General features: G+C 31.1%; 1 protein-coding gene across 5 annotated transcripts in view; it reads left to right on the forward strand.

Annotated features, from left to right (window-relative positions):
• Positions 1 to 1,260: 1,260 nt before the first annotated feature.
• Positions 1,261 to 22,492, forward strand: part of LOC139498215 (protein FAM167B-like) — a 30,120-nt gene continuing 8,888 nt past the window's right edge. Inside the window, exon 1 of one of the 5 annotated variants that reach the window (XM_071286571.1) lies at positions 1,261 to 1,373. The gene's annotated coding sequence lies outside the window, so the exon portion shown is untranslated. Of the gene's footprint in view, positions 1,374 to 4,041; positions 4,162 to 7,493; positions 7,601 to 13,117; positions 13,251 to 16,917; positions 17,058 to 22,492 lie in introns of those variants that run through there. The other 4 variants (XM_071286573.1, XM_071286575.1, XM_071286574.1 and 1 more) reach the window with 4 other exon arrangements.

The following is a 22,492-nucleotide window of genomic DNA, read 5'->3' on the forward strand; positions in this document are numbered from 1 at the left end:
CAATTTTTAACAATTTTCATAAAATTTGTAAATTTTCACCAACATTTTCCACTGAAACTAACTGGGCCAAGTTCATTATAGATAGAGATAATTATAAGCAGCAAGAATGTTTAGTATATTAAGATCTACAAACACACCACTATCACCAAAACACAATTTTGTCATGAATCCATCTGTGTCCTTTGTTTAATATTCACATAGACCAAGGTGAGCCTCTAGTTATTTTAAATCATGTTATTAACAAATTTTTTGTCATGTTAGAAGATGTCAAAGTAAAATTTATACTTGAGTGATGGGCCAATACCTTTTTCGGGTGACGACATTGCTTTGCTTTTGCTATTTCGTAGATGTAGATGTATATTATCGAAGTTTTCTTGGACAAGTTTCCTCTAGGTTATTTAGTTTGTTTATTTTCTAGTTTACTGACAAACGTCAAAGTTTCGGATGGAATAAATCTCATTTAATTTTTCACGAAACATTGAGTGACTTAGACGAAATTATCCCATAATAGTGCATTTTTTTCTTTGACAAAGTTTTCGATGACCAAATTTGATAGTGACAACCGATGACTTGGACCAAGTTTACCTGATCCAGGAGATATTCAGGCCTTATGCAATAATCAATTCATTGTTATCGGGACTCATAGCGAATTGAAGCAAATCTATTTAAAATATAGTTACTAGTATCTGATTTCGCTATACATGTACTCGTATGAAGTATGACGAAATCAGAGAACTATATTTTAATGAGATGGAATTGATATATGTGGACCAGGAAAAACGTAAATCAATGTCTGTTAAAGGTCAACGTTTTTCCACCGCTAGATATTTTTTTTTACATCTTTAGTACTTGTGTGTTGGTGCAAGACTGCCGCATACGGTCATCGAACGTTATGTCACGACACCAACCAATACAGAATAGCGAATTTGCAAAAATATTTTTAAAAATAATCAGGTTGTTAGATGATTTTTTACACTAATTATGCAAAGTTACATTGGTGTCTGCACATATGTCAACAAGAACATACAATTGTGCATGTAAAATTAATGACATTAATGTAACATGGTAACAAAGTCAAACATTCATTCGTATCTAAATACAGAAAATTTTGTATTATATAATATTTATCTTGACAAGATTTCCTTATTACAGTATCTTTGATGCACTTATTAATGAAGGAAAATGAAACTTAAATTTGCATTTAATATGTGATACCTTAATAATAATTTCAAGATAAGTTTCTAAATGAGTACATATTATACCGATACCTGTAAAGTGATATGCACAACATAGAATTATATAAGAGGAAGGGTTAAATTGACATACGGAAACAGTTGATTTACTTTGCTTGGTAAATATAGATCGTTAAAAAGGTAAGAAAATACTGTTTTTGCACTTGTTTCCAATTATATGTGCTAATACCGAGAATTGCTCTCGACACAGACCCATATGGGCGTTAAGTGCTATTATTTTTACAGTTAATTCAGGACCCCATGTAGCGAACAAGGTGCAATCTTAAATCTTATGTTCAAATGTGCAAATATTTACTTTTGAAATCAGGATTTAAAATCAAATGAATTCGTTATTTTAGAATCTTAATAAAATAATTGAATAACCATTGTGATAAACTGATAGAAAATTGTGAAATACGTTCACTGTTTTGTGAAGTCTGTAATTCAGCAAATTTCGTTACAGAATAGAAAAAATATCTTCCTAACATACTGTTCTTTTCAAATCATATGTGTTAATGTGTGAGAATTGCCCATATATACCTATATGGGCGTGAGGTGCTTTTAACATTTGAGTTCAGAAAACCTTGTGGCGAAAAAAGGTGGAACTTTTAATCTTATAATGCTCAAATTTGCAAATATTTCTTTTTAAAATCTGGATTTAAAAGCAAATCAATTCGTTATTTTAGAATCTAACTTAAAACAATTTGAAAACAACCATTATGATGAAATCTAACTTAAACAATTTGAAAACAACCATTATCATGATTATGATGAACTAATTTAAAATAGTGAAATAGCCTACGTTAACAAATTGTTAACTGTTTTGTGAAGTCACTCAGTCATTCATCAAATTTCGTTACAAAATAGAAAAACAAACAATTCTAACTGACTTTTCGCGTTCCAAATGCGATTCAATTCACCTAGATCTGAAATAAAATTTGTTGCTGGTTTACAGCTTAAAATCGATCAAAACGGTAATTTTTCTAGACTAAAACATGACAAAGGTTTAAAAGAAATTGCAGACAGTGCAATATATGGCATATGCAATATATGGCATATATCCACTTAAACACTTAAGATTTTAATCCATGTCTGTCAAAGAAGAATAGATGAAAGGAATTTTAAAGGTTATTAGAAAAAACGGAACAATGTAATATATATATAAATCACGAAGGAGCAATCCTTTGGTTCTTGAACTAAAGTGCAAATACATGTAGGGTATTTACAACTTGTAACCGCATTTCATAAATCCGGGTTAAACCATTTTTTTTTTATTTGTATTAGGTTCACCCTGCCTAAGAAAGATTTTCTGAAACCTCACAACAAAAATAAGTTTCTGAACTTTGAGCTTCCTTTATGGTAGTGGGGGATACACCATATCTGTATTTTTTCTATTAGTTTTTTTTTTTAGAAATGAGCATTACAAATGTATATTTCAATTAGTTTTGAAGATCTCAGGACATTTTTAATCAGTAGATGTTGAAATTCTGATGGCAATTTCTCACCTAAACAAAAATAAATTTTTGCGATTTTTTTTATTTCATGAGTGTATGCAGTGTAAAATACTTTTAGCTGCATGTTCATACAAAAATCTTCTCATTTATGCATAGTTCAGATTAAGATTTATTGTCGGTTGCTTAACGTTCAGTGGCACATATTTCATGCATTTCTGGACGAGTTTAATGAGGACATACATTTTAAGAATTTTGAATTCTAAATGAGTTAATTTTGTATAACTAAAATAAATAGTCGGAATGGGTAACTGTACATAACACTTTTATAACTTTTGATGATTTTGTCTGATACACATGTACGTTAAATCTGGATGATAACTTTAGTGTTAGATTACGGCAAATGAGATAAATCTACTTGCCCTACGGGTATATTTATTTATAAATCGACGGTCATCTGACTGGTCACTTCCCGAAGGTGTATTCCAAAATAGATAGGAATCACGTTTACTGATCTAATACAAATAGGAAGATAATACACAAAATTTCTAAGAATGCTAAAATTAGATGGTCAAGTCCCCTATCTCTGAACAAATTATTATTAACTATTTTTAAATTATTAGCGCAAATTATATGCAAATTATACTGGATAGAAAAGGGAAGAAAAAACATAGGAGCACTATCCATTGACCAACCGTCAAACATCTATGCATGCATATTAATTTCTTCCACAAAGAAAGGACTAAAACATTGTGTCCCGCTTAGCACTAAAGAGATTAATTAAACAGCTAAATTTGATTTAGTTTCCCAGTATTTGTGAAAAGGAATTTCATATGATTACCATTGTATAATCAGGTGTTGCTAGAATTTCAGAAAAAAGCACCATGGTAAGAAAAAAAGCCTGTTAAATTTTTAAAATAGTTTGGCCCATTTTCTTCCCGAATTATTTAAACTTTAAAATTTATATTGTCACTTCAAGAAGCTAATACCACTCATTTGACTCTTGTATACAAGTTGCGTATTTATTTAGTTCTAATTATTTACAAATACTTAAGGTTTAAATCTATGCAGTTTCGAACGATATTGATTCAAGATAGATATGTAAGCACATTTAAGTCCAATTATATATTATCGTAAATCATTTCTCGAATTTCAAATGAACATACCAAGTCTTATCTAAATCTTAGTCAAAGTTGCAATTCAACTATAAGTATAATCAAACAAAATTTTCGCAATAAATTCTTGTTAAACACCAGAAAATCACCATATTCAAACAGTTTTAAAGATGACTATTTTGATATTCAAGGTTCGATAACTCTAGTGTTAAAGGACAATCAGATAAATTTTACATAACAAATATATATACTATAAACTACGGTTGAGATGTATGCATAAAATTACTTAGTTTGATGGATTTAAATATAAAAGGTTCGAATTATTTAGAATTTCGTGAAAAGAAATTAGTTTCGATTAGACAGGTGAGTGAATAATTTTCCATAAATATATTTATTTAATTAAGCGTATTTGTATTTTGGTCATGTTTATGTCTGCCAAGGTGGTGCAAACGATACCCACAATTAAGAAATTGGAAACTTGTACAAATATTGTATTGAAAGGTATCAAAAGGGTGAACTCATTTGAAAATTATGCAAAGAATTTTTTCCTCGTTAAATTTGTATAATCATGTAGGTCTATCTTAATGATCATACATATTCGAGGGTACTTATGAGGATAAATTTACAGATTTCAACGTCCCATCTTATAAATGTCCACAATAACTGAGGGCACTGAGGAGTCAAGCAGCAAGTGCCAATCACAAATAAGTAGAATAAGTGAAACTTGGTTTTGTTCCCCTAATAATGCATGCAAAACTGATAAAATAAATATCAATTAATTTAATTTGGAATACCTTTAAATTGTAAAGCGTTATTTTTGTTTAATATCGCACTGGGTCGGTACCAGTGCTGGCGTACAATAAGTCCTTGATGGTATCGTAAGCATAGAAATAAGTGCTTCGGTATTGATGATATCACCAGAGAATAGCAGTCTTCCAGCTCTGGTACAGACCCAGTACTATATAATATATAGTAAATGATTACTAAACTCTGCCGTTGAGAAATAATCAGAAAACTATAGTTCCAACTCCCTCGAGCAAAGTTGGCCTAAGATCTCTAGATTTGGCTTTCCCTTTTAGGTCCTTTTGTGCAGTTAGCTCCTTGCGTTTCCGTGTCTTTTGTCCGGGCTTTTATATTGAGGTTGGAGCCTTCCTTATAAATGTATAAAGATTGAAATGCCATTCGGACGCACGAAAATATTAAAGTGATATTTCATTTACTGGACAAAGAATTTGTATTAAACGCATTTAGGATTGGCAACGTGATAATGTCTAGCTGTCTTTTTTTTTTAAATGTTTTTAATGCATGCATGATCTTTGCATTCCCCGAAAAAATAATTGAATAATTTCTATCTATTTGCTTAGAATATTATGTATAATAATTTTACAAATAAGTCGATTCAAAACTGATTTATGAAATCTATACAAAAACAAAGTACAAAATCTGTTTAGCAGATGCGACATTGAAACGCAATAAAAATGGACGAAATCTAATTACTTAAATTTTGTTAAATGAGTATCTTGTTTATGTGACTATAAGTAGATATCCCGTTTTCTCCTTATATTTACGAGTGTATAGTTTCAATGTTGACAAGACAAGTTTTCTCATGTCATGGTCCATTTGAATATAATTGTATCTAAAATTTAAGATGCAACCAAGTGCATTGTATAGCACCTCGAACTCTCTTGTCGGTGTATTTTTTACGATACTTAAATGCTCAAATTGACTGTTTAATATTCTCGTATTTCGTTTTGAAACCAACTATACAAATAAAGATAGATGGAAAAAACGAGAAAATACATTATTTTCCCGTAAATAGGCGTTTAACAACAATGTTACTGCAAATATAACAAACGAAACAAATACTATATAGTAATTAAAACACGTTTAAGATGACATAGAGCGCATTTTATTGCAATTTTTAAATTTTCACACCATTTACTTGCCGATCTTTTTGATTTATAGCATTCAATTTTGTTTAAATAGTTGAATTTTTATACTTAACATACAGGAGGTAATGGATGGGGTCTTTCAATCATGTTTTCGTTACTAGTATTTCCCTAAGACATTTTTCTCTATTCTTTATAAATATTGCCTATTTTTTCTAATCTTTATACAATGTATTTTATTACTCATTATTCTCTATTCTTTATTTAGTTTCACTTAGTTTACTCTTATTCTTTATTTAATTGTCCCTGTTTTAATTTTTCTGTTCTATTGGCCCAATTTCAAACAGAAAGCCCCATTCAGATCGTCATGCAGTGACAATTATTGTCATTTTACTCCGTCGTTCCTTCAATTTCAGTGAACAAACAAAGATCTGATAGAAACCCAACGAAAATTTTCTTGGCTAAAACAAGCGATTTCAGAAACTTGCAAGGGATTTGGAAACAAAACAAACGTTAAAAAAAACCCAAGTACAAACAAACAAACAAACATCAACAAACAAACGGTCCGCGGGTTGATACCAATGGCGTTGGTCAGTTGAACCTTTAACAAAAACCACGAATGGTGTGTTGGTTGACACCAAGCTGTTGGTCAGTTGAACCTTTAACAAAAACCACGAATGGTGTGTTGGTTGACACCAAGCTGTTGGTCAGTTGGATCTTAAACAAAACCCACGAATGGTGTGTTGGTTGACACCTAGCTGATGGTCAGTTGGATCTTAAACAAAACCCACGAATGGTGTGTTGGTTGACACCACGCTGATGGTCAGTTGGATCTTAAACAAAAACTACCAACTGTGCTTTGGTCGACACCAAAGATGACGGTCAGTTAACCTTAAACAAAAACTATCAACGAAGCGTTAGTCGATACCAAAGCAGATGGGTAAGTTGCCCACTAAGGGCAACATCCTGTCAGGACTCATTGACAGTGGTCACCGATTTCGTATATACATGTATATAGGAAAAGTTATTTCTAAATGTTCGACTGATAAAAAACCAAATAGAACTAGCTTGGATGGTTATTGTTATTCCTTTGGTAGTTATTACGCATTTATTTGCATGCAAGCATCAGTTTACAATATATCAACTTTGCTTTCTCATATATCTGATAAAAGCTCATTGTTGAAAGTTGTAAGGAGGTTACGTTTACTTTTGGAACTCAACAGCTAAATATAATTTGTTGTCTTTTGCTAATATTTTGTATTTATCTTTTCACTTTGAAAAGACCAGTTGAGAAATTGTAATAATTACACGCTTACTAAAAAAAGCTCTTGTATAATGATTGTCAATAGATAAAGATTCCAATCACTTTAAATAAACTCATCAGAAAAGCAGTGTATGATAATGGTATTGAAACTAATAAAAAAAAATATAACGACGGATCGAGGTTCATGGGAAAGTTTAAGTTGTATTTTCCGTATTGTCCCTCAAGCGACCGGCAACACATTTATTCTGTAACCTTAGACTGTATTTGTCCGATCAAAAACTATTTATTTACAAAAATATGACGATCAACAAATTATTATTATTAATAAATATGAAAAATATCATACATAATTCATAAGGAATAAATTATTATGAGATTCATTATTTACAGAATATTTTTTCAAATTAAAAAAAATATCTATGAATAAGCACAAAAACTAAAATAAATCTCATATCTGTGTAGATTATAAGTTTACAACGGTTCAAACCTCTTAGGAACGCTATTTTACAATTGAGTAATTCTCAAGTTAACTGACCTCGGTTACAGTAAGGCAGTACGTATACGAGACTTTATTTAATTTTATGGGATTTAAAGTTTCAAAACCTGGATAAATCGTCAATAAGAGGAAGATAGAAGTTTATTATAGTAGGTAGGGTATTTTTGTACTAGTCCTTCATTTTTAAATTGTTAATTTGAAAAGCATTGAAATTCTCCTTAATTTAGTTATTTCACATCATTACGAAGAAGTGTGTGTACATAAATGTACCCTTTATTTCGCATTAAGGCAAAACGAGGTTTCGGCAAAATTTGGTCCAACGTTTTTGAATTGTTAATTTGATACGCATTAAATTTCTACTTAATTGCGTAATTTTACATCATTATGAAACATTTTTGTACATGTAAATTTACCCTTAATTTCGTAGTAATGTAAAACGAGGTTTGGTCTTAAATATCTATACTATTAAACGAGAAGACCTCATTTTGGGTGTCGCTTCTCTTCCTTCCACAATAAATCAATCATCATGCCTCTGTGTCTTATAGGTAACATGCATAGTCGCATTTGTCATCCATTCTTATGATTATTCAGATTGAGTTATTTTGGGAGAAAAACGACAAAAAAGGAGTTCGGATATGATTCCGTCATCGGACTGACTTTTAGTCATAGATAAGACTTCCGGTTTTAAAGATGCACAAATACAACCAATCGTATGATAGATGACAAAAATGAAGAATAAATAAGCCAATCAGAGCGTTCTCCATATCATGGTGTTTAGATCGCAAGAACCACAACTATTATACCTCCTTATAGAGGACAATTATTTTTCGCGTTTATCTACATGTAAACTACGATGAAACTACTTTAATATATAGAGACAAGCTGTATATGCCCGCGATTTCGCGGGTGTGTTCTAGTAATAATTAAACACGTAGATGCTTATATCAAAGTTTCTTTGTTCTTGAAAAAAAAGTAACGAGGAAATACATGTTTTTTCGTAAAACGGAAAACAAATTTATGTTTGTTCGTATTGCATGAAAATTATACATAAATTCACGAAAATTATACATAAATTAAAAATCTAGACGTTTTCGGGCTAAAAACAAATTACTCTTAATTGTCAAACTGTTGTTTACACACACCCTATACATCATTTATAAAACTTTAACATGCAAATACAGTAAAACCTGGCTAAACCGAATCCTGCGTTGTCAACCTGATTAAACCGAACATCGGTTAAAACCGAACAAAATCATAAGTCCCGAAGAGGTTGGGTTTAAACAGGTTTCACTGTATGTCTTTTCCAATCGAATAACATACCATTTGTTCTACTTTTCTTTTCGGACATGTAATTTAACGATTGATAACATGTAAAAGGTAATATGCACTTCAATAAGATGTAAAACTAAATGTTCAATAGTCATGCTAGATTTAAATAAACTAATTGAAATCCTCGTGTTTTGTGACAAGATGTAAGAAAATACTGTAAATGATAACATAGATTGTTAAACATTTAGGCAGCAACCATTTGATTTTCTGGGGGGGGGGGGGGGGGGGGGGGGCTATGGTTTTTTTGGGAAAAAAAAGTTTGTTTCCAGTTTTTGGAGAAAAAAATAATTTGTTTTTGATTCTGAGAAAAAAAATTTGTTTGTTTCACCCTCAGCTACCACTATATGTAATGCTAAAATTGAAAGAAAAAAATTGTTTTCGACTTGTCGCAAAAAAAATAGATTGTTTTTCGCCACAGGCGAAAAAAAAAGTTTGTACAGAAAAAAAAACATAGCCCCCTCCCCCCCCCGCAGAAAATCAAATGGTTGCTGCCTTAATGATAATATGTGTAAAATGAGGATAATTTAATCATTATAATGTCAAAGATGGCGTTTATATTTATTTTTTTATATGAATTTTATATAGAATATTCTGCATTGAAAGACGAAACTACTTGTATAAAACATCGACAATTCACCTTCAGAGGGAAGGGACATGTTTTTTGTGGGGACATCAACTTACAATTGATTATTTTTTTCAACTTAATACATTTCGAAGAAACGAACATATATTTTTGCTTCCCTTTCGACGAAAACTATTATTTGAAGACATTGGAAATCAAACAAGTTACAAAAAAAAAATAGAAAAAATAAATTAAAAAACGCCCCTCACACCCAGTCATGAAGATGAATAGTGCATGCATGCCAAAGTTAACAGTAACGTTTATGATTTGACCTGAGTAGATGGTTCTGAAACTTTTAGCCTTTGAGCTACAGAAACGTTTTTTTTTTTTTCGTTTATACTTTCAGAAGTTTGCCCTACCACATATTTATATATATATTCCTCCGTCCCTTTAATAATATTGTTGTCTTTTTTTTTCTTCTAGAATACGTAAAAATAAAATAAAAGATAAGGGCTTTTCTGGATGACTGTTCAGTACGTTGGGCATATAAGGATATAATTGTGTTTGAAAATATTTTTGTTCTATTTAATTAATTAATTAGTCAATATGTCTTGTTTCTGGTATGTCTAACCCACAAAAATCAGTGCAATTAACAAGAAAAACAAATATAGAATTTTTGAGAAAAGGGGGAGGTAAAAACAAATACACCTGTGTAAAAGATGTGTATAATTCTACATAATGTCTTGTTTGAAGCTGTTTATCTTAATGCATGTAAGGCACAACTATGGCTTTTTAGCTCACCTTGCAAGGGCCGAACTGGAGCTTTTCTCATCACCTGGCGTCCGTCGTCCGTCGTCATCCGTTAACCTTTGCAACAATCGTCTACATTAAAACTACTGGGCTAAAATTAACGAACTTGGCCGAAATTATTTTTTGGGTATCTAGTTTCTAAATTGTGTCAGATGATCTCGCTTGCCAACCAACTTGACTGAAATTGGAACATAAAGGTAAAATGCAAATTTTGTCTTTAGTTTAGAAACTGTTATCATTAGCGAAAATTTGACCGAAGTAGAAGTGCTTAGAATATGGAGCCCTATCAATTGCCCATACACGTCAAAGCTATCAGACGATTGCTTATAGGTATCATTGTCATTACATGACACATGTTATTGTTTATTTTTATTTTTCCCCCTATTATCTTCAAAATTGTCATAGAAAGAAAAAATCTTTAAATTGCAAAAATGATCAGCAAGACAAGATCTACAAACAAGATAAACTTTTTTTAAATCGTCAGTCGACTCCTTACTAGAGTTAATGATCTTTTTTGACGATTTATTTTCAATTTTGCCTTACATGATGAAAGTCATAATAAATACCTTGACACTTTAAATCACAAAAATTACCAGCAAGGCAATATACCTACAAGGCGATATAGTTAGTAGACTGTCACCCATTATAGGAGTGATTGCCCTTGAATTATATTTTTTTACCCTCTTTTGTGTTTTGAGCAAAAACTAAAGACTAAGCAGACTAAATAAACAGTACTCCGTTCCTTAGAGTGTACACTGGGGATAGCAGCACTGTGACTGTTGAGTTCTACGACATATAATAAAGATTGCAATAACACTGTGAGACGTAACAATAGAAACAACAACAAAACAACAATAAATGATAGTTTCTGTGTTTGAGATTTTTGTTTCGCGTTCATGGACACCTGATGTTCAGTGGTTCAGTGTCGTTTGGTTAATGTGGTTAATAAGTGTTTCTCATTTCTCGTTTCTATATAGATTAGATCGTTGGTTTCCCTGTTTGCATGGTTTTGCACTAGTAATTGTTTGGGGCTCTTTATACTAAGTAGCTTGCTGTTTGGTGTGAGCCAAGGCTCCACATTGAAGGTCATACTTTGACCTATAATGACGGTTTACGCAGTTTACAAATTGTTACTTTGATGGAGAGTTGTCTCATTGGCACTCATACCATATCTGCTTATATCTACTTAAAGTAACGTGGCAAAAAGGCGATAATATACAAGGACTATTTATATGTGGCAATATACCTTACTACACCAGAACTTTTTCTATGGCTGTGTTTATTAAAACTATGATAAAGCAAATTTTAGTTACATTTAAGCTTAATGTTTCAACCAGACCTTCTCAAGTTTAATTAACTGATTTATATAAGTATAGTCTTATTTTTTTGTCATCAAAAATTATATATTATCTAAATAAATATATTACTGCCAATTATACCGTCTTAGCCTAATATACCATACACATATCATTTCATACAGAAAGTCATGTAAACCCATATCAAAACAAATGTAAATACAATTTTAAAATTTTAAAATTTGTTAAAACGATATAAAAACAATCCATTTTCTATCCGACGACTTGAGGTCTGAATACTGGAACCGATTTATACTACGAATTAACATGAAATCACAACCCTTCCAGGGAAAATGGTACTATTTATTCTGCCATAGGCGACAATACTAACATTTTCTAACTATACCACTTATTATCATAAAAACTTGGATAAAACTTATTATGTGTGGTATTAGTACTTTATTATTCTGTTTTAAAAATTAAAGCCAAATAGTATCATGACCAACTTCCAACGGAACTTGTTTATGTTATCCATGCCCACCGTCGTTTTACCAAAAAATTGTGAAATTTTAGAAGTCTTTTCGAATAATTCTCTAGAAAATATTTCAATACGTTTCAAAAATTTATTTTGTAAATATACACACTGCAGTTATTCATAGATAAATGAAAAAAATATATTGTACCAATCACAGCGCTCCTAGGACCTGTCTTGGGTACATAAAAAGCCAACCTAATGCTGGGAAAATGTAATAGTACCGTTTTCCCTGCATATAGCTCCAATAAAAAAGAAAATGTCGTTATCAATAATCACCTTTACAACCGGTTACCAGTTTCAATAAAAATAGACGTCGAGATACGTCAATGAAATAGCAACTCGACAACACAAAACATTCTAAACAAGAATGTGTCCATAGTACACGGATGCCTAAATCGCACTATAATTTTTTATGTTCTGTGGGCCGTGAAATTGGGGTCAAAACTCGAATTGGGCATTGAAATTAAAAAGATTACTAGTATATCATAGGGAACATGTGTACTAAGTTTCAAGTTGATAGGACTTCAACTTCATCAAAAACTATCTTGACCAAAAACTGTAACCTGAAGCGGGACAGACAGACAGACGAACGACGAACGGAAAACATAATGCTCATAAATGGGGCATAAAAATGATATATTGAATTCTACATCCCGGTCTCCATATTCGGAACAATAAAGTACTTCCTCGATGTAAGTAGTCGATCTACTACATCACTTTATCCTGACAACACTGAGGTTGTGAGTTCGAATCACGTGCACGCTTGTGTCAGGCGAATCCGACTCCAATCTTAATTGGCTAGGTTTCTTAGTTTACCTACCGAAGGTCTATGGTTCTCCACAATCAATAAAAACTGACATCCACGGAATAGCGCTATAGTTCTGAAAGTGGCGTTTAAACACAAATCAATCAATCAATCAATTAATCAATCAATCAATCGATAATTATTTCAGTTCACATATACTTGTGAGATCTGTATTGACAAATTAAAGTAATATTTAACATCGCATGTTTAATAACAATGTACATGTCAGTTTTGGCGAAGGGTCAAAAATTTAAAAACTATTTATTTATCCGATTTGTTTTTCTGTTTATGTTTGATTAAATAAAGCCGTAAAGGCATTTTATAATATAATATCATTACAAAAGCTAAACGGTTGTAAGTAAATAACCTGTTTTGTGCACCTGTTAGTCAAGTGTCCACTTTATGAATATTACTGGCCAAGTGTCCACTCTAAAAATTACGACAGGAAAATTGAGTATCTAAGTTGTGTAAGTTATTTTTTTATTATAATAATTTACATTTATGAATTACTTTATTAAATACTTCAGACCCTTTTCTGAACGCTTTTGACAATTAATAAATTATTTCTAATACTTTTATCAATTTGAAGATAAAAGGAAATTTATTTTTTGGAAAATTGAATTGTGTGTACATTTTTATGTATTCAAAGATAAAAAAGCGTTTTTAAAGTTTGATTCTCTGCTGTTTTTTCAGAGTTGTATTATATAGCTATGTATATAATTTTATGGCAATATTTTTGCCTGGAGCGAGCGGAATTAAGATCGTCGGTTCGATCTGCCATCCGTGTGTCACACTTGAATGCTTTTCCGCCAAGCACGTTTTACAAAATCAGACATGCCGTGTTGATCGGGTACAGAGCTTCGTATATCCATGCTATATGCATTTGGTTGTCCAATAACAAGTCCACCTTCTGATAAAGGGTTTCAAAAAAATATACATTAAAATTTCAATACATACAACTATTTTACATTCATTTCATACATGAATATGCAAATTTCAAATGTTTGCAACTGGACGTCAAACACCCTACCAATTAGGTTTCAATTTCTATTTAAAATAACATCATTGAGTGATTAAACAATTTTACTCTAACAGAGTTAAGAAGGATTACTAGATTTGACTTCTGTTCCTCTCTAGCCCTTCCAGTGTGCAAAAATAAATAGGAAAACTTGGTTTGTAATATCTAAATAAGATTAAAATTACAATTTTGTCGAAGTTAACATGGTTAAGCTACCTGTACAAGATAAGTTTGAGATGAAGATCAGCAATAAAAGCGCAGTGCTTCTGCATTTTAACTTGTGGGTGTATTGCTGTGCATGTACTGATTTTGTGTTATCGATAAATACCATATACCCTTTCTTTTCTTATGTATACAAGATTTTCTTTTCATATTCTTGTTAATATACCCCCAACTATACATATTTTATATTTAAAACCGATACATTTCCTTACGTAAGAATGAAATTATTTCCATACATGAATATTACTACATCAAAATTTGAACAGCGTAGAGTATTATTACTGTATCTGAATTATTATTTCAGGTCGGTATAGATTTAAATTCATTATTTAACAAAAACAGTGTTACATTCTACACCGATACGATCTATTGTGTGCTAAATATTATAATGACTAAGAAGATTTCAGTAATGAACTGCGGTAGATTGGATGAAAGTGCCAAATATTGATATAACCTTTAAATCCAACCCTTTCTTCTGAATTCACGACGGATTAATAAGAAAACGACCTATTGTTAAGGATGCTTCACAAATTGTACTGTGTCTTTCCAGCTCTTATTATATAAACTGCGGTAGATTGGACGAAAGTACCAACTATTGATATAACCTTTAAATCCAACCCTTTATTCAGAATCCACGACGGATTAATAAGAAAACGACCATTGTACAATATATATATATGCTTTACAAATTTTACAGTGTCTTTCCAGCTCTTATAATATAAAATTTGTGATTTCTATACCTTGTTGAAAGTCCATTTTCTAATTCTATCATCATACTACCATACTGGGGGTCTAGAGTGGAGAGTCCTTATTTGAATATTTAGGCCATTCTTCTCTATTCTTTATCTACCATGCCATTTAGTACCCTTTTTATATTAAGCACCCAAATATTATCTATTCTTAATATTTTAGCACTCAATTCACCGTTTCAGAATCTAATGCATTCTGGGTAATATTTTTAAAAGTGTACACATAAGCATGGTGATTGGTTTTAAACGTCCTAAACAATCGAAATTCAACCAATGACGTAATGTTATTTTCATTTTGGGCTACGAACAATGAAATTACCCATAGTCCTTTAGATTCTATAACGGCCAATTCTTATCTATTATAACTTTATGTTTAGCATCCAATTATTCTATATTCATTATAATTTTGGTCAATTCTGTTTCTCTATTTTATCATTTTGATAACTTTATCTTTACACTAATTTCATAATTTTTCTATTTTGTAATACCCATATACTGCTGGATAGATATCTACAGATTCCAGCTGTACTCCAAACTCAAAAGAAGAATTGAAGTATACACATGAACTTCAAAAGAAAAAGAAAAAATGAAATAAACATGATATACTAGGTGTACTTGAACAAAACATATACTAGTGGTTTATAACAACACCATCATTAAGCAAATTTAAGGTCACTTAAGTATATAATGAAACAGCTTCAGTATACCTACATTGAAGTCAGTGTCCTCAACTTTTCAATTATAAAACGTTTATCCCTCCTTCATTCTGAAACTTTGTATGTGTCATCTTTAATAAAGGTTTTTTATTTATTTAGAAATATTTTCGAAATATGTTGACGCTATTTCTTATTGTTATATAAATTCTTTGAGCTGTAAAGGGGTATATCTTCCGTGAAAGATAAGATAGCAAGATTATTGGTGGAAAATCCCAACGATAGGGATGCTACTAAATAACAAAAAAATAACAATTGATTCAAACATGTACAAAGATTGACAAAATATAATATTTATGCGTGACAACTTGTCTCTGATAGTGATCTTTCCATTTTAATCTCCGGGTTATGATATCTATGCATTTCGGGGAATTTTGTGCATGTTGAGCTTAAGAGTATACGAGACAGTTTTAATCCCACGGTGATATTTAACGAAAATGTGCGAACAAGCTATTGTTCACATAGTCAATTCAAATATGTAATAACAAATATTTTTTCATGTGCTTCTTTTGTAGTTAGATTGGGTCATCATTTTAAATATTTACTGAATATTTTTATTTCTTGGACATTTCTATCCTTGGACAGACATACCTAGGTTGTCTATTTTGTTTCGGAAGTCAAACAATTTTTGCAAAAAACCCCATTACATTTGTAATAACTTCTTTACATAAGTAATAGTAGGCTCTAAATTTGTATTTTCTGCTTTCATTACCATCCGACCACGCAACATATTAAAATGAGTAATAAAAATAAACAAATGGTAGATTTGAAATTCGAATAATGTGTCCGGGTAGAGCGATACGTCTTCCTGAGTACAGTAAACAACTAGCATGTTGAAAAATGTTCGTCGTTTAGGTATAGTACGTAGGTTTCAACTTGTTGTTGTATGAATGTGATACTTGCCACTGGACACTAAACACCGATCCATCATCGTCTTGTTAAATATTGTAGTTAAATATATAAACAGTCAAACACTAGTTTTCGCAATCGCGACTACCATGACTTTTTTTTATTAATCTTACGAGCTTATTGTTCCGCCAATAACAAGTATTTTCTTCTCTCGACAGACTTTATGTTTCATCTTGAATACAAGGCTTTAAGTCGGCTGTATGAATAGTATTACGCAGCTATTAAAAGATCAAATATTTTAGAAATTACTAGTTTAAGCTTCGATTTTTATCTTGTGAATCTTTTTTTATTATAGAGCAGACATACTTCAAATTAAAGGATATATATACATACCTATACCATATTAATCATTTTTATTTTAGTACCGGGGTCTTAAGGTTACTTCTATATTACACAATTTTCCATACTTATAATAATTGTTTATGACACTAAATGGTATCGTTTTTCTACATTGGTCTATAATGGGACTAATCGCTTTGTTTTGTGTTTGTATATTTTAAACTGGATCACTGCTCAGGGTAATATCGAATTCAGTTCAACCTTAGGTTATAGACCACAAAGAAGAATATAAAAGGAAATATTTGTTTATAAACAAAGACACACGAACAAGTGATTTTTATTATTTGAGATATATAGGTGAGACAGGATTACTACATTTGTCAGGTATGTGAATTTTAAGGAGTTATTCTTTGAATATTTAAGGAGAAATTGTACCACAACTCAGCATTAGTGTTTTTTCATTTTCGTCTATTTTTTCTATTTAATATAGTTCCAACGCCGTTATATAACATTAGGTTCAAAGGTTAGAAACCTATTGTTAATCGTCATTCGTAATTCGTAATGTTTTAATTTACTGTGTGTACCGGTATTTGTGTCACGCTTAAAAGAACTAACCCTTTGCACGAAGAAAATATCATTAAGGTAGAATACGTTGTATGGTACCGTTGTCTAGAAGGAACCAACCCATTTACCAGATTTGTTAGGTTCTATTGTTCTTATTTTTTAAGAAAGAAGAAATTCCAATACACCGCGTCGGATTCAAACATCGTCTTGTTTTCGATTGAACGTGTCTGTGTATTTACACATACCGCTTAGTCAAAGGACCAACTCTCGTAATTTCGGCGGTAGAAGCAAAATGATAAAATGTTTGTTACTTTTATTGCCGAATGACCAACGTCATTGCATTAACTATTCTGTCACTGCATGGCGTGCGCCTGAATAGTTGTTAAAATGAACAATTGTTTTTCAAATACATGTATATTTAAAAGTGAGGATTTGAATCGGGTGTCTATAGATTATTTTTTTAGTCGTGGGTCTCTACAAGAATTCACGACTACTGATAAGCAGGTGGAACTGAGTAGGATAAGGCTATCAAATCCCTAATGGGTCTTTGGTAGTAAGATGTTTTCTTGATAACAAAGTTAAAAAATGGGATCTGGAAAGATATTGCCTATATTTCTTGAGATTCCGTTTGATGGTTTATGTTTATGACTTTATCTAACCGTACCATTCACTTGATGGTATACATTGTCAAAATCTACTTATAATCTGTTAGGCATTATGTGAAGGATAGGTATTTAATCTTTGATATTCACTAATTAATGTTTTGTTCTTGTCAATATAACAGAACTATAAACAACTGCCATACAAATGGAAGGTTTAGCTAGCTATAAAACCAGGTTTAATTTACTACTTTCCTCGAAAAATCTTTGCACTTAGTCAAGAATATGACCTTCACATTTCAAGGCAAATAAAAAATACCTCAAGTTTTATGACCTTTGCGGAATGAGTAAAAATAAAAAACATCTTCTAGTCCACGACTTCAAACAAAACATTCATTAGTAAAGATAAAAGATAAAATACCTAACCTTTTGACCGTTTTTATCGCCATTGTGTTAGGGACTGTATATATTCTGGTGAACTATGACAAAGCTTATTTACATGTCGCTTAAGTGCACAAAAACATTAAAATCATATTAATCAGAAATAATTTTAAGCTTTATACCCTGTATTTATCTGTACAGACATATACTGTATTCTCTAAAATCATTTGATAAAGAGACAGAACTATATTTATATTTAACATACAACGCTTAAGGTAAAAAATACATAGAGTAAATTTATACAAAAATGACAATAAAAATAATATTAATAATAATAAAAATAAGTGGGAAATAAAAACATATAATAAAATTTCCATTATAACCATTAACCTTGTTCACTGATCTTTCTCTTTTTATTCTGATATTACTCTTATATAGTGTTTTAACATAGACATCCTTTATGTATTAAACAGAGTAAAATATAACTGTATTTGGTCTCATGTAAGAATATTACAGAAAAAGAGTTTTGTTGTCGTTTATTAAAGCAGGGTATTTTATAATATAAAGGAAGGATTAATTAAAATTTTGGAAGGAGGTGGGGCATGAGTATTTATTCGCAGACATAACATTTATTTCCGTCTGCTGTTATGCTTATTTCGCGCGAATTACTTTGTACTGGCTTGAGCAATGTTATTTCTGTTTTCATTTTTTCACCTCGCCGCGATATTGATTTTGAGATGAGGCGATGTGAAGCAACCACAAATCAAACAATACAAGATCTTCAATTCCGCAACAACAAACAATTGTCATACGTAACATTTCTTATTTTCAAAATGCATCGATCCAGGTGTGCTTTTCTGAGGGAACTTACGTAACTTCATCTCATTTTGTTTGTTAAAAGAGTCACATGAATGCCAATATATTATCAAAATCATATTTTTAGAAACAGGTCGATAATTCCAAAAAAGGGGAGGGGCAACCAAATCAATTAGAAAATGTAACACTGACTACAACCAAATTGCAATGCTTATACCTATAGCAACTTAATTATTTACAATTTTGACCCTCACACTAGTATTTCCAGCTAAATGTCATACACGATTTCTTATTCATCTCTAACAGATATAAATTATTATTTTGTAAGTACTATTCGTTATACGGATGTCAAATTCCATTATAAACATTCGAATTCTATACTTAAACGCCTAGTTCACCTAATCTCAGTTGTCTATTGAAAACCATGCTGTGAAACAAAATGACAAAAAGATGAGTAGTTTAATTCAATTTTAAGTATTACCTAGCAGACTACGTTATTTCTTCTCGAGATACTTGATATATTTATGTAAATAGAGTATTTATTGAATTTATGAAATACAAATTAACTATATAGATAGGAATTTACTAGTTTATTTGAAAGAAGTAACGCCACAGGGAAGTAAATCAACAACATAACATTAAAAATATATCTTTTTTAAGCTATGGTCGCAGACGACTCACTAGGTTTTTTGTATGAAGGCACTTGATATTTTATGTCTAATGTCCTTGTAAATTACATGTCATTCATACCATACATTATGAGTTGATGCAATTTGATATCCATTTAGCATAAACTGGTTTTAAGACTAAATTCGTGTTTAAATACCCTACAGTTTCAGAATTTCAAATCGTCTAATTATTGGTAGGACTCTATTTTGACCATGCAACCCCTTTTTTCGTATCCCTCTGCCTTAACAGAAGATGCGACCAAAGAGACTTTGCAGTGGTATACTTGATTGAGTTTTGTGTACAAATGTCGAGCACTACTCTAAGTACTGTTTAGAGTAAAACAATTGATACATTTGGTCTCCATATCTGCATTAAGTTTGAGCTCTGTCTCCCCAGGGAAAGATATATTTTAAAAGTTTTTTTGGAATGTGTCTTTTCCTTTTTTGCAGGACATCTGTGCTTTAAGTATGGTTTTCTGTTTTTTGACTGGCGTGTTCCTTGCTTTTTATAATACATGTCACCCTGTATGATAATTATACAACCCCACTGTCCTCTCTCTCTGGAATGCCAAAATTATTCAGTTTCTTTCCAATTGGATAACACACTTTAAAAGGTACTTTAACGTTGTGAAGTAAATTTGAAAGAAGTATCTTTCATTGAGTTATGATTCATCGGCTATTCGACAGTTCAAAATGATAAAAAATATAAAGTGTGGAATGGAACGTCCTCAATCTGATCGTTAACAACTGTTTAAAAAAACAATCATCTGCATATTTGATTATATTTTCAAGATTTATCTTAGACAACAGATTATGTAATTTCAAATGTACAAAAAGTAAATATAACTGCATGATAATAAATAGAACTGCATTTTATTTTTGCAATACTGATTCTATTTTCGATCATGTCTCGCGAATCATTCAAAAGTGCCAATATTTGTTGTATCTACAGTAACAAATATTCCGATCTGCAAATGAAGACACATTGTCCAAATATTTTTCATTAGAAAATGCCTTTTCCAAGTCAGGAATATGACAGTTGTTTTCAATTCGTTTGATGTGTTGGTCTTTTGACTTTTACGTCTGCTTATGGTCTTTTCGTTTAGAATTTTACTCTGAGTTCGGTATTTTTGTTATTTTACTTTTTAAACATCACTGTCTTAATCACCATAATGACTATCTGTTTAGTTCATATTTTAAAGATTAAATATCGAAAAAAAAACTAGTCTAATTAATGAAGACGCGTTGTCGGTATAGTCTAAGTTTTGCTGTTCATCATGCTTAAAACATACATAGATTTAATTTTTCTGATTTATCTTCTGGTGTAAAATAATCAAAATATGAAATAAAAATGTGTGGAATGAAACGTCGTCCATCTTATCCTTAACAAATGTTAAATATAACTGCATGATAATAAATAAAACTGCATGCTCATTTTTCTTTTTGCAATACTAATGCTATTTTAGATCGTGTCTCACGAATCATTCAAACTTGCCAATTTATGCTTTATCTACTATTACAAATATTCCGATCTGCAAATGAAAGCGCATCGCTCAAATATCACGAGTTTTAAACATCCCCGTCATCATCATCATCATCATCATCATATTGTCTGTTTAGTTTATAATTCAAAGAGCAATTATCGAAAATAGCATATGAAGAACGAGTTGCCAGTAATATCTAAGTGTTGCTATTCATCACACTTAAAACATGTATATTTTTACTATTTCTAAGATACCATTCTGTAAAAAACAATCACAAATATAAAAATTAAACATTAGGACTTGAGCAATAATATTTTTTTTGTAATCATATACTAGTTTTTGACCCAAGTTAAAATTATGATGAAACATATTACAGTTTCAAATATCATACTACTTCATGTAAAAAAATAATGGTATTGCGACTTTGAACCCCAAGCTAGTCTTTTCATATAATTATGCTTTTCTATTGCCTTCAACAGATGATAAGACCTAAAATGGAAGTCTTTTTAAAATAAAAAGTACCAACGGTCTTGCAATGTAATTTCGTAGTTAATCATTTATCAATGGCACCACGACATTAAACGGACCAGTATTTTTTGGCAGAAAGAAATTCGTTCATCTGTTCTGCATTTGCATATCTTGGACACTCACCAAAATGACAGAACCGAGGACAGATGCTGATGATCTCCTTGATTGCAGAAATTGTTTCATTCTATCATATTTTTTTTTATTTTTTATTGAGTTTTTGTGGGCCTTCCTCTTTTAATAGCAAAGACTAATCGCCACTCTCTCTCTCTCTCTCTCTCTCTCTCTCTCTCTCTCTCTCTCTCTCTCTCTCTCTCTCTCTCTCTCTCTCTCTCTCATTTTGAGTTGAAAAGAAAAACAAAATACGGTTCTATTTCTTTTTAATTCGGTAGTAAACTTCCAGTTTTGTACTTGAATGTGGTGAAAGCAAAGTTGTAAGAAGTTTCTTATAATATGGAGTAATCACTACAATCTGATAACTCAAAAACATATAATATACAGTATATAGAGTGGAATTAAATGTTATCTACGCTATCTTTGATACTTTCAACATATTTATCAACTTACTGAACAAAATTTAGATCATCTACATATTTTCAAGATTTAAAATTTCAATTTCACACTTGATTATGTAATAGGACTGGTTCAAAATGTAATAACTGCAAGAGAGTTATCTCATTGATACTCATACCACATATCTATGATAATAAAACTACACGAACATAGTTTTTTGCAATACTTGCTATTAAGGATCATTCAAACTTGTAAATGTTTGGCTGTAT

The sequence above is a fragment of the Mytilus edulis genome, chromosome 12, assembly GCF_963676685.1.
Source record: "Mytilus edulis chromosome 12, xbMytEdul2.2, whole genome shotgun sequence".
Classification (NCBI taxonomy): Eukaryota; Metazoa; Mollusca; class Bivalvia; order Mytilida; family Mytilidae; genus Mytilus; species Mytilus edulis.